Source organism: Aythya ferina (genome assembly GCF_964211825.1).
Source record: "Aythya ferina genome assembly, chromosome: 4".
In the NCBI taxonomy this organism is placed as follows: domain Eukaryota; kingdom Metazoa; phylum Chordata; class Aves; order Anseriformes; family Anatidae; genus Aythya; species Aythya ferina.
Window position 1 is genome coordinate 58,256,715 of NC_140300.1, and position 17,373 is coordinate 58,274,087.

The following is a 17,373-nucleotide window of genomic DNA, read 5'->3' on the forward strand; positions in this document are numbered from 1 at the left end:
ATGAACTTTAGAAAAGTACAATGGAAAATCTCCTACTGTTTTACACAAAATGAAAAGATATGTAAATATTTTTTTAATTATTAGTTTCAGTTCAGTTCATTTAAATTCAAATAATGCTTAATACACTCAAACATTTGGCTAATATGCCAAATGTTTGACTGTAATTTAAAAGACATTTCTTAAAATATATATATACATTTCTTATACTTACAGACATGCATTTGTGAGCACTGCTTGGGATGCCTTCTGAACCATTTGTATTCATAACATTTCTCTAGATTAGAATCCTGAATGAATTTGTTGGCAGTTCAGGACATAGAACTCTCCTTTTTATTTTCCATATTAGTCGTACCTTTCTTCTTCTCTTCCATGTATCTAAACTTCTGTTTAAGGTTGTAGGACTAGTTTTATCCTCCTTGGTTGTTCAACCCTACAGCATGCTATTCTCTAATGTTCCCTGTTCTGCCCACACAAATGTATAGCTGTCAATACATTTTTATGTCCAGCATTTTCAATATGGAAGAGGCCCTCTCATGTATTTTCTCCTTTAAAGATCTCATACTTCACCAATTCAGATGTTATGTTGAACATTAGATTTGAAAATACATTCCTGAATAATGTGACCTGAATATCTACCCTAAGTTGTTTGTTAAGCTACTTTAAAATCAGGTTTCCTCCATCAGCCCAAAATCATTATTCAAGGACCCTGTATGATCTTATAGGCAACCAGGAGAAAGAAGAAAGCTTCTCTACACAACATGTAGAATAAATGGGACAAGTGACTAATTTTGGGATCTCAGTGTGAGAACAGGTGACTTTTTGTAGTAGCCAGAATGGAGCTTCAAATTCTGACACACCTGCTGTTAAACCTGCTGGTGCCATAGTCTCTTTAGAAGTGGCTGTAATGATTGAGCTGCAATGTACACCATTTTTAGGGGCTTGTTTCACCATCTTGTTAAGCTTCTTTCATTTCTCTGTTGTTCAGAAAACATAATGCCATCAGTTTGGGAGATGGAATTTCTTTATCCTTACTTTGGTATATATTTATTGATAAAAAAAAAAAAAAACAAGCAAGTTTTGATTACATTTATTTCTTAGCATAGCTGCTTGTAAAGGTTTTTACTACAATTCTTCAAACCTATTTATTAGCATTCTCTTTAGCTCTACAGATACATATAAACAAGGGACAGCAACTTAGCATACCTGACCAATTAAGCACAGAGCTTTACATCAAATTCAAGGAACTTGTTACTATTCACTATCCATAGCATTTAATAAATAAATAAATAAATAATGTGAAGATATCTCTACTTTCCCTAAAAAAAAAAAAAAAAAAAAAAGGCAAGTAAGAACAAGAACAGAGTTTGAAAGATTTCTTATACGGTTTTTGATCCTATAGATTGAATTAATCATTGCAATAAATGATTAATGCATAAAAATTTCACGTGCATAAGGAAAGTCATATTAAACAAGAGAAAGAAAGAACTTCAATGGTTTTCAAGCCTATCTATAAATGGATATAATATTCAGAAAACAGAGGAAGAAATGCCAACAGATATGAGTTTTCATATTTAAAAGGAATCCAGAATTATTATTATGAAATGAAATGCTACTCAGTGAGAGGAAGCATTTCAGACTCTATCCTTTAGTGTATGTGAAAATGATAGTAATAACCATGTATTGAAAGGCTGTCTTGTCTTCATGCACATAGGCCTGTACTGACACCTGAAAGGAGGAATTAGGAATTGAGTTGAAAGCAGGCGGTCTTTTTCTCCTCTGAGGGTTGCTAGAGCATCTGGACAGACACGCAAGACAAGTTAGCTGTTCCACAAATGAAAGTTCAAAGTAACTTATACCTCCCATGGGGGAGGAAAGAGCAGTGATACTCTGAGTCATTGCCTGCTCTTCAGGTGGTACAGCTATGTGCCACTCCTCATGACAGGCAGATCACAAATTTACAGTTTAGCTCATACAAATGCATCATGAGAAACATGACAGCAAAATTCTTCAAGCTGTCTTGTGTAGTCTTCTTCTAAGGGAATAAAACTCTGCAAAAATGATTCATTTTGCCTTGATAAATCTGTGTTTGGCTTCCCCACTGAGACTGCCAAAATTATTATCAGCTGGGATTTCAGATTTTATTATACAGCCATTTCTTAATGGCTCCAGGACTCGACCAATATTAACAGCTCCTTCACACAAAACTAGTTGTAGATATAAAATATTTCATATATATACAAAATATATTTGTATTTAAACACAATTTATTTATTTATGTCAATAAACAAGTTAATAGATTTTAAAGGGAGTATGGTGCTTAACCTGGTTATGTACACTTGAAAACCATGCTAAATTATGATACAAGAATAAATCACTTTGAAAATGAGTCCTTTATTTGCCTGTAAGGTCAAATTTCTGTTATAATATATATATATATATATATATATATTATTTTTTTCTTGCTTACATCTGCTTGAAATCTGTCCTTCTGAAAGAAATATGTATTGGTGAAGAAATGGCATCACACAAAAAAAGGAAAAATGAGGCAAAGCTTTCTAGGAATTTAGGCTAACCTTTTTGTCTTAACTGTGCTGTCATTGTCTCTGGTTATGAAGGATGCACATTTATGTCAAAAACATCTGGCACAAAGGCTGAAAAAAAAAAATCAGAGAAAAATTTTAAGATACATAGACAAGCATACAGAACACAACTAGATATTTAGATTTTAATAATAATACAACAGAATTCAGTTGCATTCTTGCTAAAAATTGTCAATGCACATGAAATCATATACATTTTGAATTAAGACAATTTAGATGACAAACAATCTACTTGGAAGCATATGGAATATTAATTAATAAATGGATGTTTTGTCTTATTTGAATTTTTAAATTATATTCCTCCACTGGATAGTGGATAACAATCTTGCACATTGCACTTTGCACTATCTTGCACTATATATATTTATTTTCTGTCCATATTTTCTGAAAGTGCAATAGGATATTTTATAAGGAATACAAATATTTTTAATCTTTTTTGTTATTAATTTTTAGTTTTTATACTGTGCATATCTAGCATTTAGAAAGCGCAGTCTTCAAACCATATTTTCACAAAATATTCTTTGATGTGTCTGTAAATATTTGTGAGAATATTAATTTCTTTGGGCTAAATTCCAAATCTTTAAGGGCCAATTGAGCAGTTGTGAACAGATTTTCATATTTTGATATTCAAATTCATAAACAAGGGCTGGCTTTTGTGCATACAAATAGATAACATTTACAAAGAGATCCTCTAAAAGCCTGTCCTAAGATACTTCATGAAATAGTTTTAAAATTTAGTTCAGTGGGTGTAAGGCTATTTAATGCAAATCCTCTCTTCCATTCAAGAGGGAAAGATAAAATACAGCTATGCATATAACAAGTATTTAATGTGAACAAATATTGCATTGTAGCTAATTTAAAAATAAAATTATAGACAACAAGCAGATTAGAATAGGGCTCATATTAAAGTTAGAAAAAAATCTAATACTGGATTTAAAACATTTTTAAATTCATCAATATTCATTTTTTGAAATTATAATTTCTGAAGTAACCAAATGAAATACTTCATTTTCAACAACTCTAAATAAATTACACAAAAATCTTAGGCTAATCTTGACATGGCAAAATCTGAAATGTTAAGTACTATTTTTCATTTTCTTCTAATCTTGCTTAAGATTTTTTTTTTTCATATAAATAAGTATAACCATTAGTCTTTCATTTGGAAAAAATAAAATAAAATAAAATAGAATACAATTATGATTTAGTTTATGACTTTTCATTATTAATGTTTTGTACATTTGATTGTTGTCAGGTTAGAGCCAGCTTGAGCCAGGAATGATGGATTCAGTTTCAATGTATCTCATTTTCATGTAATTTCAAAAATAAGTTTTTGTCTAGCTATGTTGTTAAAGTAGTTTTATAGTAATGTGGCATATAACATTCATGAGAAGTAAGGAAATGTTATTGTCAGTGCTAATTTAATTAGCACTGCTGATAGATACCAAAATATATCGTGTTATTAACAATACCTTGGATTGTTATTATGGTTTACAAAACTATGGAGCATTGAGTCACCTCTTCTTTCCCTCTAGATTTTCTATTATATTTGAATACCTATTTAATTTACTAAACTAGTATATTGGCTATAGTTAGGACAGAAAACCTTGTAAGAAGGGAAATGAAATCAAAAGCAGGAATATTTCAAGAAAAGGATGTGCTCTTCCTTGATTTTCTGTGTCTTATACTTTGAAAAGTGATGACCTTATAAAATGTGTATAAAATACACAGCAATCTGAGACCATTGTGATGATGGTAAAAATGCAGGTAAATATTTTCTTGAATATATAGCCTTAAAAGTTGACTCACAAAGAAGCATTTTAGTCGTCATTTTGAATCTCAGTTTGTATTTTCTTCATAGTTTTGTTGAACTTTGCATTATGGTGAGATTTGCATTGGAGAAAAAAATGCCTTTTCGTATACTAGAAGTATAATCCCTGACCTGGGATTACAGAAGAGAAATGACTGTATGGCAATATGGTACCTTCTTCAAACCATTCTGCTATGGCAAGTAGCTAGGTTACATTGCTCCTTTTACATTGTAAAACCACTGAAGAAGGGCAGTATAATGTTCTGCTTATAGAACAGGGCAGACTGTGGATTCTTTTCTTGCTTTTACCATGTCCCAGTACATCCAAGAAGTAGACTTTTACTTCTTTCTTGCTTTTTGGATTATATTACCAAAAGGGGGAGAGGGATATGAAGCAGAATTTAGACTCTGCTTTGGGAACCTTGCCCTATTTTAGCCTTTTCCAATGACAATAAGAGACCCATTCATACTCTCCAAAGTACATTATTTTAATTATTCTTCTTTAAAATTGCAGACATGGAGTAAGTATTTTTATTTTTTTCCTCAGTACTCATGAGATTTAAGTACAGTATGTAGTGATCCTTCTGTTACACTAATGAATACTTATACATATATCTTGGCCTGTAAATTGAAGACTGAATTTTCACTCCTTGCAGAGGAAGGGTTCAACTATTCCAATAAAACTGAATTCATGATTCCCTTTCTTAATGGTAGCACATACAAAAGCCTGTTCATTTAGCCAGACTGTCTTGAACCTCTTTTTCTTCCTATTTGAAAAACACAATTCAACCTGAGACAATGGAAATAATCTCCCGCTGGGCACCCTATTTTAGGTGCTGCACTTTCTTCTCTCTGCTGTTGGAAATCTCATTATATGAGATTATACATAATTATATATAATAATGAGACTAAAGGGAATCTCATTACTATTTTATCATAGAATCACAGCATCACAGAATTGTCTAGGTTGGAAGAGACCTCAAGATCATCGAGTCCAACCTCTGACCTAACACTAACAAGTCCTCCACTAAACCGTATCACTAAGCTTTACATCTGAATGTGTTCTAAAGACCTCCAGGGATGGGGACTCCACCAGTATCCTGGGCAGCCCATTCCAATACCTCACAACCCTCTCAGTAAAGAGGTTTTTCCTAATATCCAACCTAAAACACCCCTGGTGCAACTTTAGCCCGTTCCTCCTCGTCCTGTCACCAGGCACATGGGAGAATAGACCAACCCCCACCTCTCTACAGCCTCCTTCAATGTACTTATAAAGAGCAATAAGGTCGCCCCTGAGCCTCCTCTTCTACAGGATGAACAAACCCAGCTCCCTCAGCCGCTCCTCGTAGAACAGACCTCTCACCAGCTTTGTAGCCCTTCTCTGGACTCTTTCAAGAACATCGATGTCCTTCTTGTAGCGAGGGGCCCAAAACTGAACACAGTACTCAAGGTGCCGCCTCACCAGAGCCAAGTACAGGGGGACAATCGCTTCCCTAGACCTGCTGGCCACACTGCTTCTTATGCAAGCCAGGATGCTGTTGGCCTTCTTGGCCACCTGAACTGGCTCACATTCAGCCAACTATCCACCAATACTCCCAGGTCCTTCTCCACCAGGCAGTTTTCCAACCATTCCTCTCCCAGCCTGTAGCTCTGCTTAGGGGTTACAGCACCCCACGTGCAGGACCCAGCACTTGTCCTTGTTGAACTTCATATAGTTGACCTCAGCCCACTGGTCCAGCCTATCCAGATCCTCCTGCAGAGCCTTCCTACCCTCAAGCAGATCGACACACACACCTAACTTGGTGTCATCTGCGAACTTCCTGAGGGTGCACTCGATCCCCTCATCCAGATCATCGATAAAGATATTGAAGAGGACCGGCCCCAGTACTGAGCCCTGGGGAATGCCACTAGTGACCAGTCTCCAGCTGGATTTGTCTCCATTCACTATGACTCTTTGGGCCTGGCTATCCAGCCAGTTTCTAACCTAACGAAGCATACGCCAATCCAAGCCACAACCAGACAGTTTCTTGAGGAGAATGCTGTGGGAAACGGTGTCAAAAGCCTTGCTGAAGTCAAGGTAGACCACATCCACAGCCTTTCCCTCATCCACCAAGTGCGTCACTTTGTCATAGAAGGAGATCAGGTTCGTCAAGCAGGACCTGCCTTTCATAAACCCATGCTGACTGGGCCTGATCACCTGGTTGCCCTGTAAGTGCCGCGTGATGACACTCAAGATAATCTGCTCCATGAGTTTCCCTGGCACTGAGGTCAAACTGACAGGCCTATACTTTCCCAGGTCTGCCCTCTGGCCCTTCTTGTAGATGGGCGTCACGTTTGCTAGCCGCCAGTCAACTGGGACCTCCCCCGATAGCCAGGACTGTTGATAAATGATTGGCCAGCTCCTCTGCCAGTTCTCTCACTATCCTCGGGTGGATCCCATCTGGCCTCTTCGACTTACATACATCCAAGTGCCGTAGCAGGTCACCAACCATTTCCTCATGGATAGTGAGGGCCACATCCTGCTCCCCATCCCCTTCCACCAGTTCAGGGTACTGGGTATCCAGAGAGCAACTGGCTTTGCCGCTAAAGACTGAGGCAAAGAAGGCATTCAGCACCTCTGCCTTTTCCTCATCTTTTGTAACTAAGTTCCCCCCCCGCATCCAGTTAAGGCTGGAGATTCTCCTTAGCTCTCTGTTTTGCATTAATGTATTTGTAAAAACATTTTTTGTTGTCTTTGACAGCAGTCGCCAGATTGATCTCCAGATGAGCTTTGGCCTTTCTAAAGTCGTAGCCTGCCTGCCGCATGATGGCTTCCAGCTCCTCCTGTTTGTTACCCATGCTGCGTGCATTAGTGTAGATGCACTTCAGTTGGGCCATTGCCTTCTCTCCCAGCCTTGCCATTGTTACCCCTGGCACAGCTCTAACAAGCCTTGTTTCAGCCTCGTCCCCCTTCTCACCAGCCTCTGAGCCAAGTGTTTATCAGGTGGGCTTCCCATGTCCTCTCTGTACCCCTCCCTGCCACCATAGGGATGGACGAAAACACCACCTGTACTCCTGCTCCATCCACTAACTGTCCCAGTCCCCAAAAGTCCCGTTTGATGGTCTTCAGGCTTCTCTCTTCAATGTCATCACTGCCAGCCTGGACTATTCTGATGCGCCACGCCCTGTTTGCCAGTCCTGGTCACCGTGCTCCTGGTCGCTCGTGCTCCCAGCTTATGAACGGCCTGGGGGGGTTGGGGGGGGGCGCTGTTGGCTCCGCCTTTGCTGCTGGCTTCGCCTACGCCTCATTCTCACCTTGTTCACCTCCCTCGTGAGGGCTGCCGGGTCCTGGCGGCTCCCTCGAGTGGGCTCAGTGCCGGAAAAGTTAACCCTGCCTGTCCGATCCCCCACTCCGCTGAAGAATGCATCTGCCCCAGAGCCAATCACCTCAGCAAGTGATTTATATGATTATAAATAAAGATTTATACGTTATCATGGTACTAAACTTGTATTAAGCATCCCAACAGACACCAAGAACCTGCTCTTCAGGGCCTTAACAGATACTCTTGTAGGTTGATTAAAGGAACCCTGAAGGTGTCTCAGATTTTGTTACTCAGTGTGAGCATGATCTGCTGTACCGTTTAATGGTAACAGGTCTATCAGATGCAGCTAACTTCATTGTTCTTGCATTAATTAGAAAGAGGCATTTGATAATGATGTTTAATCTTCCATATCTTGTACTGTATTATATTTTTACACACCAGTACCGAGGCCTTCTGTTAGGAGGCAAATGATACAAATCTTCCTTCAAAGATTTTATAATCCAATTGCAAAGGAAGAAAAGTGGATAAAATACAGAAGATAGAACAAAGAGTAAAAAAGATTTGATATGGTGAAAAATTGCAAGGTGATATGGAATTTGAAACAAATTATTATTTTTGTATCATATGTGATTTTGTTTCAGATGTGAAATTTTGTGGAGCACTGACCTTTAAAATAGATAGATAGATAGGCAGATAGATAGCAAGACAGACAAATAACTTCAATTTCTTTGATTTCAGACCATTGTTTTCAAATAACATGTCAGGGTGAAGCACAGCATGAGTTCTTAAAAATATTGGCTCAGGATTATCAAAAAGAGTTTACCCTGGTCCCATCCAATTGATCTATCTTAAATTTAAATGTGTAATGTGTTAAATGCAATTCCATTTGAACACCTGCCCTACTAGAAGACAAAAATGGTAGACAAAAAAAAGACTGCAAAGACTCCATTGATGGACTATGCTTATGAGTGTAGGACTAGTTGTGAAACTGAAGATATTTTCCTAATACATGTAGAAATATCACAACCAATCAACCAATGTTTTTCCAATATGTAAGGAGGGATGTATCTATGGGATGGGCTCATGCAGGGATTGAATATAAATCACATGCAGGGATTTATATTAAGCTGATATGTTGCTACTACTATAAAACTTAATCTAGAACTTACATGAGTTTTTCCTCATGACAGTAGCACTCAGTTTACACTCACCACTACTTTGTCAGCACTTCTATTTTGAGCCTTTATTTCGGTGACTGATAAATCAGACTCACAATTTAATTCCACCTTTATGATGGACCTGTACAATCTCAGTTGATGAGTTAATGTTCTCCTTCATAGTTTAAAAAATAAATAAATAAAAAATCTCCTCCCAGAAGTATATACTTTCTCTGTTTTCTGTGCCTGTTTTCTGTGCCTGTACAAAGAGTGAAATGTTCTTTTTGATCCCTTGAATATAAAAGGCACTTAATAGAATCTGTTTCATAATGCATTCACATAAAATAATGAAACAATTTAGAAAGGCACCATTATATTTTTTTATTGGGAGAAGAAACTACAGTTTAAAGTCATTGAGGTATCTTCAGTTTGTGTAGACTTAACTACTTAAAACTCCTCAAGGTAATTTTCTGCTAGCAGCAATATAATGTCAGCACTGAACTCAATATGGCTGCAAAAATTACTAAAGTCCTAGATAGTTTTCCTGTCAGCTGAATTCTGTTTCATTGTGCTGATAATCCCAGTAGTCCCTGACCTGGGAACTTGGAAACTTCGAGGATACTACAGGCACTGCAAGAAGAAATATGCTCTGTAGGACACATTCTAAAACCTCACTTACATGCCTGAAGCCCTGTGACTTTAATGAATTTGTTTCCTTCATTGAAGGTTAAAATAAAGGAATAAACAAGAAGAACATGAGGGAGAAGTATCAAAATTAACTTGAACAATATGACTAAATAAAGCCAAGGCTACTGCTACTTCCTTAATTTATTTTCTCTAGGGAAAACTAAGGTATACAATGGAAACAATGCAAAGCATTTTGTGGCTTGGTGGTGTTGGAATCTGTACTGCATTTGAGTACATTGATCACCATTTGTTTTCCTTATTGAACAATTATTCATAAGTTAAATAAAAATAACAATGCCTTTGTGTGTTTGGTGTGTATGTATGTTAAAAAAAAATTAAAAACAACTCAAAGTAGTTATGCTGAATAATGGTGAGTGACAAAACAATTCAACGTACAAGTACTTGGCTATTCAAGAAAAAGTAGAAGTGAATAATTCTTATATTTTTTTTCTTTGTCCAAGTGCAGTTTAAGTAGCCTTATTGAAAAGTCGAAGTACCCATAGCAGTACAATGCAGTGTCTTTAAAATTAGCTTAAATTTGTTAATTTGTGAGTATATATATTCTTGCAACCATAAGCCACTACAGACATAATCTAGAAGCTAAAATAAAAGACAAGTTTTCTGAAAAAAGAACCAGCTGTATGGATTCTGGAAAAAGAGTTTAATTCTCAGAGTGATGAATAAACCATGTAAGATTCTGGCTTGCTTTATGCAAAAGTTGCCTTTGGAATAGTAGAAGCAGTAAGAAAGCAATATTTTGGTTGTATTTTTAGAGGCTCTTTACCTCAAATAAGTAGGGATCATTTTGGCCAATTCTGCAGTCATCAGAAAACTTCAGTGTTGGAAATATGTATAGCTATGTGTGTAAGATTAAAGACTAGAAGTAACCTAGCAATATGGTACTCAGCATGACCTAGTTTGTCTCTTTAGAAAAAGGGAAAAGAGAACTAAATCAGTCTTTAGAAATTTTAGCAAGACTCACATATGATACTTTTGGAAGCTAAACTAAAATGATTAATGAAATCTGGCTGCTTTTGCAATGCAGAAGGGTTGTATAGCTATACTCTAATAAATATCTCAATTCTTTAAAATGTTCTTTAAAATGTTATTCACTTTTAATTGTTTTTGTTCATATGAACATGTTTATTGGGATACAAACATACATGTATCTGCTTCACTGACACCAGATTCACAATTTAACAAAAAATATTTGGTAATGAATAATATTTATTGAAATCCAAGTGTTTTTGTTTGTTTGTTGGTGGTGGTGGCTTTTTTTTTATTATTTTTTTTCCCTTTCATGCTGCAGACAATGGCTAGTGTACTTTGTACTTTCTAGTTAATTTTGTGATTCTGTGATTCTGTACTTAGTTTTCCTGTTTCCATTACCTGGTTCAAAAAATGGACAGCTCACAGACTGACAGATTAATTTTGATACAGTTCCTATTCATTAGCTCAAAGTTATAACAGCTCTTGTTTGAACTGTGCTTTAATTAATGAGGTAACAAAGCCATGCCTGAGACAACAGCACCTCCTCACTGACAGTAAATATACAAAGGTAAATACTGTAATTATTTCCTTGATACATCCCTAAAAAACATGCAGGTTTCAGGTTAATGATAGGGATACGTAGACTTGGCTACCTTCATGCACAACCAGTGGAGGAAAAATCTATGTCTATGATTTAGCTAGTGTTGTGTTTACAGCTAGTCCCATCCATATTGTGGCAGCTTGAGACATCTTATTGTTGGTATATAGTTTGTTATTACCTTCTGGTGATGCAGCAGTATGAGGGTAAATGAGGATCTAACACTTATCGATAGTACTGATATTAGGGTCAGAAATAGTGCCTTTTTCTCCCTGTGATGTAAGCACAGCATGCAGGATTACCAATTAACCTTTGCAGTAATTTGTATATGTGTTAGACTGGTACGCAGAAACAAATGATTGCATTACATGTACTCCTAAGGGAATGCATATGCTTTAGATAATTACAGGTGCGAGCATATTTTGTTACATTATAATCAAATAAAAAAGGAAGGAAGGAAGGAAGGAAGGAAGGAAGGAAGGAAGGAAGGAAGGAAGGAAGGAAGGAAGGAAGGAAGGAAGGAAGGAAGGAAGGAAGGAAGGAAGGAAGGAAGGAAATAAAATAATTGTTATAACAGTAATGTGTTAAAAGCGTCATAAGTCTGAAAAGACAGAAAGGCATACTAACTACTTGTGTTCCTGAGCTATTTAATTGAAAGTTAATTCTTTCATTCTTGCTGGGCTGTTACCTAGCCCAAATAGAGGTATTCCTCAGTAGTAGTTCTATGTATTGTGAACTTAAAGGCTATATAATAAAATCAGGGGTGCAGTAGATACTATAGCTTGATTCTTTACGGAAGAGTAGTGGTTATCCCCACCAGTACAGTGAGAATTTTTATTTTTGTATTTTGTGCTCCCAAACTGTTGCCACCTATTCCTCTATACCATGCCATAGTATTGCCATGCGATAGCTAGCACATTTTTGTACTCATTGGCACCCTGCCTGGGGTGGACTGTGACTTGGCATTCAAATCACCCAATGATGGAAATGTAGTCTGGCAGCATAACTGGAATAAAGAAAAACATTTGTGTTGTTGCCCTTCTCTGCACAAAACAAAACATAACCAACCTGATTCCCTCCCCCTCCCCCCCCCCCAAAAAAAAAAAAAAGTTTGCAGAGAATGCAGAGAGAATATACTTAGAAACACTCCGAGATCTGTCTTTAATTTTAATTATTTAATTTTTGAGGACAAAAAACTTTTTTTCTTAATCTATCTGGATCTTAGATAAAGTGGAAGCAATGAACACAGGTTTGAAAACAAATTATTGGTGCTTAGTTGGGGCATGCACTTCTGGAATTGTCACCTGTCCCTCAAATGAGGAAAGGTTGTGCAGTTTTCCTCCTTGGAAATCTTCAAAAGATGTCTGGACATGGTTCTGGGCAACTTGCTGTAGGTACACCTGCTTGAGCCAGGTGGTTGAACCAGGTGACCTCCACTGTTCTGTGATTCTGTGAAAAGAAAGACCTTTATTTCTTCAAGGAAAATGTACAATCCCACAATTCATCCAACAATCCCAAGATATTTTTTTGTGTGTGAAATTCTCTCTGTGAGTGACATTTTTGATTCATGTCATGTTTTATTTTACTTGTATGAATAGCTCTTTTGGAAATAAACATGCCTGCTTTTAAACGTGTAGTTTTATTTAGAAAAAAAATAATCAGTATTAATATTTATAGTTAAAATTTGGTGTTACAGTATATACTTTTACTGTGTACAGATTTTATTATGCACAACTGTACATGGAACTGTCAGAGAATTAATTTATTACACGTTATGTAGAGTCATGTGTGCATGTGTTCATTTTCCATTTTCTCTGTCATAACTTCCAGAATTGGGAAATGTAGGGAAAAAAAGGAAAAAAAGGAAAAAAAAAAAAAAAAAAAAAAAAAGTTCAAGGTTGTAGCTTCAATAATGTCTCAATCAGAAATATTTAATTAATTTAACATGAAGGGTTCAGGATTATGTTACCAGGTTTTACAAGTTACTCCATCTAAAACAAAATTTGCAGAATCTTAAAATCAAGCCAACTTAGGAAGGAATTAGTGAGAAATTAGTGTAGCTTAAGTGATTTAGAAGATAAAGTAACATTAAAAAGAGATGAAATCCAGAAACTAAAAAATTTGGATATTTTAACTGGCAAGTTCAAGCAGATAATGATTCTAGATAAGCAAGAATTTACATAGATCAGTAGAGTTGATTTTCTATTAGTCTTGAAAGACTAGAGAATGAGAGTAAATCAGAGTTTGACAGCACTAAAAGTAACTGATTATCAGCCACATTCCCCATTGATTCTCAACTGCTTTCATTACACATCTAATTAAGAAAAGTTATAAGGGTCTGTCATGTATTGTTTTTTCCTTCATCATCTCACCATTAAGAGAAGTATGCAGTTTGGAGTACCTTACTTTAGTTGGCTTACTGGAGGACTCTATTTATTTATTTATTTGTTTGTTTGTTTGTTTGTTTATTTATTTATTTATTTTTACATTTGCTTTATAAATGTACGTGAGGAAGAGGATGATACATAGAAAATTCCCCTTAGATCTCAGGCATGTAATGGTGTTTAGAAAGTTCTAGTCTCTGTAGGAATTATTAGAAACAAGCATTTCATAGATTGTAAAAATTTGTCTGATATCCATTCTAAGCAATGTAACTTTGGTGAGAATAGACTTGAGGCAAGAGTATCAAAGCCAATTGGCATTGGTTTATGGAAAATTGAATTCATTAAAATCAACTTGAAACTACAGGTTTGGTTGATAAAGATAATAAAGTTTTAATGCACTTGGATTTTTATACTGCTTCATATAAAATTACACTTTAATTAAGAAGCAGAGTGCATAATAAATAGATTTTAATAATGTAAGTTTTATCTGGGGGTGAAAATGGAAAGTCATCCTTGAATGTAATTTGTGTATGTATTGTACGGCCCTGAGATCAAATCTTGGTTATGAGCTATTCAACATTTTCATCAAAAAATAGTCTGAAGAATCAAAGCAGAACCAAATAAAGACATAAACTCATTATTGACTATGCCTACAAATTCAAAAAAAAAAAAAAAGTATAAAATAAGGAAGCAGATGACTAGTGATATAGAATAAACAGTTCTGGAGGGATACAAGAAGACAGTATGCATTTTTTCTAAAGGCAGATATGAAGCCTTGTACATGGGAACAAAGAATCATAATTGAAGGGTGGATACTGTATTTTGGAAAGCCATGACTTTGAAAAAACTTAATGACTAATCAGCTGTTCATGATTTTTTACTTTGATATGCTCATAAATTAACTTGGATTAATTCACATGATAATATCTTATAGCAGATGGTATGTATTTGGCACTGCTGATTATTGCTGGATCTTGGAGTTCAGTTCTGATTTCTGCCGCTAAGAAGGATATTGAAGTAATTTTGGAATGCAAAGAAGAACCATGAAAATGATCAAAGGATTGCAAATTATGCCTAATTAAATATGCTTTACTGAACAACACAGGGAACACAATTTCTTTTGCTTCTCATAGTTAAAAAAAAGAAAAGGGAGTGGGTAATTTTGTTACAGATTGGGAATACTGACATAGAAAACAGAATCAGGGGTCTTAGTATATCAAATTATAACAAGGTCAACAGCCTCAAAAATAATCTGATTTTAAATAAGACACTTCACTTTCCCCTAGAAAACAGAGAGTACTTTATCCAAAAGTACTTCAATTATTTATCTAAATAATTTTAAAAGGCATTGCATTCCTTCTGAAAATTTCTATCTCAAGACAGGGTGTTTTTTCCAAAAGTTATATTTCATTTCTGACTGTATTTGTTTCAGGTAAGTCTCCTGACATATGTTATCTATAAGTTTAAGCTGGGTGGTATGAATATAAGGACTGATCCAACCATTGCAATTGTAATTGCAATTTGAAATAATTTTTTCAGCTTCGATGGGAAAAATTAACCAGTGGATCAAAGCATCTTCTTCTTCAGGAATAGCCTACCACATTAGTCTTCGTTACCTGCTGGATAGGAGCTCTGCAGAGTCCTAGTGGACAACAGGTTAACCATGAACCATCAGTGTATCCTGGTGGCCAAGAAGGCCAGTAGGATCCTGGCATGCATTAGAAGGATCGTGGCTAGCAGGTCAAGGGAGGTGATCCTCCCCCTCTACTTTGCCCTGGTCAGGCTTCACCTGGAGTATTGTGTCCAGTTCTGGGCTCCCCACTACAAAAAAAAAACCAACACTGAGATCTCCTTGAAAGAGTCCAGTGGAGGAACACAAAGATGATACAGGGGCTGGAGCATGTTTCGTAGGAGGAGAAAAGAAGACTGAGGGGGGATCTTACTAATATTTACAAATACCTTAAGTGTGGGAGACAGAGGGATTTGGCCAACCTCTTTTCAGTGGTTTGTGGGGACAGGACAAGGGGAAATGGCCACAAAATGGATCACAGGAAGTTCTGTACCAACATGAGAAAGAACTTCACTGTAAGAATGACAGAGCACTGGAACAGGCTGCCCAGGGTAGTTGCAGAGTCTTTTTCTCTGGCGATATTCAAGGCCTGTCTGTATGCCTACCTGGGCAATCTGCTCTAGGGAACCTGCTTTGGCAGGGGCGTTGGACCTGATGATCTCCTGAGGTTCCTTCCAACCCCTACAATTCTGTGATTCTGTGATATCTGCATGAGATAATCCATACTTTATTATTGTTGCAGTCGAATTTTGAAGCACTCATGTAGGTGGCAGTCAGAAAAGCCAAGGATCAGCAAGAATTTATTAAGAAATTGCATCAGCTACAAAGATGTCTGAGGACTGAAGGAAATTATGTAAAAGAACATACAATGGTTTATCTACTATTACACATCTGGTCTGCAACAAAACCAAATTAAAAAAATAAAAATAAAATAGGAATGGCGGTCTTCAGATACTCTGAGCAAAATTTTATAAATCAGACAACATTTGCTACCTATATTTTATTTAAAAATACTTATGATATTCCAGCTCCAATACAAGCATTTTATTATGTTATTCCTAAAGAATATCTTCACAGTGCTTTAAGGGAAAAAGCTTCTACCAGCATTTCTACTCTATGAGTGTTTAACATTCTGTATTGGATTTATGTGGCAGTATTTTGGTAGTGATGGGCTGCAGAGGTGGCCGCTTTGAGAAGAATCCAGAAGCTGCCCCATGTTAGATAAGGTCCAGTTTTAGCTAGCTCCAAAGGGACCCTGCTGCTGCTCAGAGCCGAGCCAATAAGCGAGGTAGGTTGGGCCTCTGGATAAGCAGATTTAAGGGGAAAAACAAACAAACAAAAAATGCTGCACAACAACAGTTGAGAGAGGGAGAAGTGAGAAACGGCTCTTCAGGCTCTAAGGTCACTGCAGGAGGAGGGCAGGAGGTGCTCAAGGCACAGAGCATAAGTCCCCTGCAGCCTGTGGAGAGGCCCGTGGTGGAGCAGGCTGTTCCCCTGCAGCCCATGGGTCTCACATGGAGCAGATCTCCATGCTGCAGCCTGTGGAGCCCCCAGTGGAGCAGGTGGATGTGGCCTGAAGGAGGCCTGTTCAGGTAGATGTGGCCTGTTCAGGACCCCTGCTAGTGCAGACTCCAGGCCGGAGCTGTAGCCTGTGGAGAGGAGCAGGTGGATCTGCTGCCTTGTGGGGGACTTGTGTTGGAGCAATTTGCTCCTGACAGATGGTACGGGCCCATGTTGGAGCAGTTATTGAAGAGCTGCTGCCTGTGGGAAGCCCATAGGGGCCGTTTGGGAAGGATGGTGGGACCCCATGTTGGAGCAGGGGCAGAGAGTGACAGTGAAGGAGTGGTGCAGACAAAGCCCCTATTCCCCCTTCCCCTGTGCCACTCAGTGGGAGGAGGTGGAAGATGATGGGGGGAAGGTTTTTTAGTTTGTTTTCTTTGTTTCTCACTTCTCTGGCTTGTTAGTAATAGGTAATAAATTACATCAGTCTCCCTATGCTGAGTCAGTTTTGGCCATGATAATAATTGCTAAGTGATCTCCCTGCCCATAATTCAACCCTTGAGCCCTTTTCATTGTATTTTCTTGCCCTTTCCCTTTGAGGAGTGAAAGAGCAGTTGTGGTCAAGCTCAGCTGTCCAGCTTGGTAAAAGCAGATTGATGGGGAAGAAAGAATGGAGAAAATGTGACTATATTTCTTCATAATCTCTAAATTCTGTTAGGTCCCAGAATTTTTTGGTCACAGTGTAAACTTTTTATGAAGCCACACCTCAAGTACTGTA

At 37.3% G+C, this 17,373-nt stretch overlaps 1 long non-coding RNA gene across 1 annotated transcript in view; it reads right to left on the reverse strand.

Annotated features, from left to right (window-relative positions):
- Positions 1-12,356: 12,356 nt before the first annotated feature.
- The window catches only part of LOC311435767, a 105,137-nt gene continuing 100,120 nt past the window's right edge, over positions 12,357-17,373 (reverse strand). The window contains exon 4 of the long non-coding RNA XR_014692394.1: positions 12,357-12,590. This is a non-coding gene — a long non-coding RNA (uncharacterized lncRNA). The remainder of the gene's footprint in view (positions 12,591-17,373) is intronic.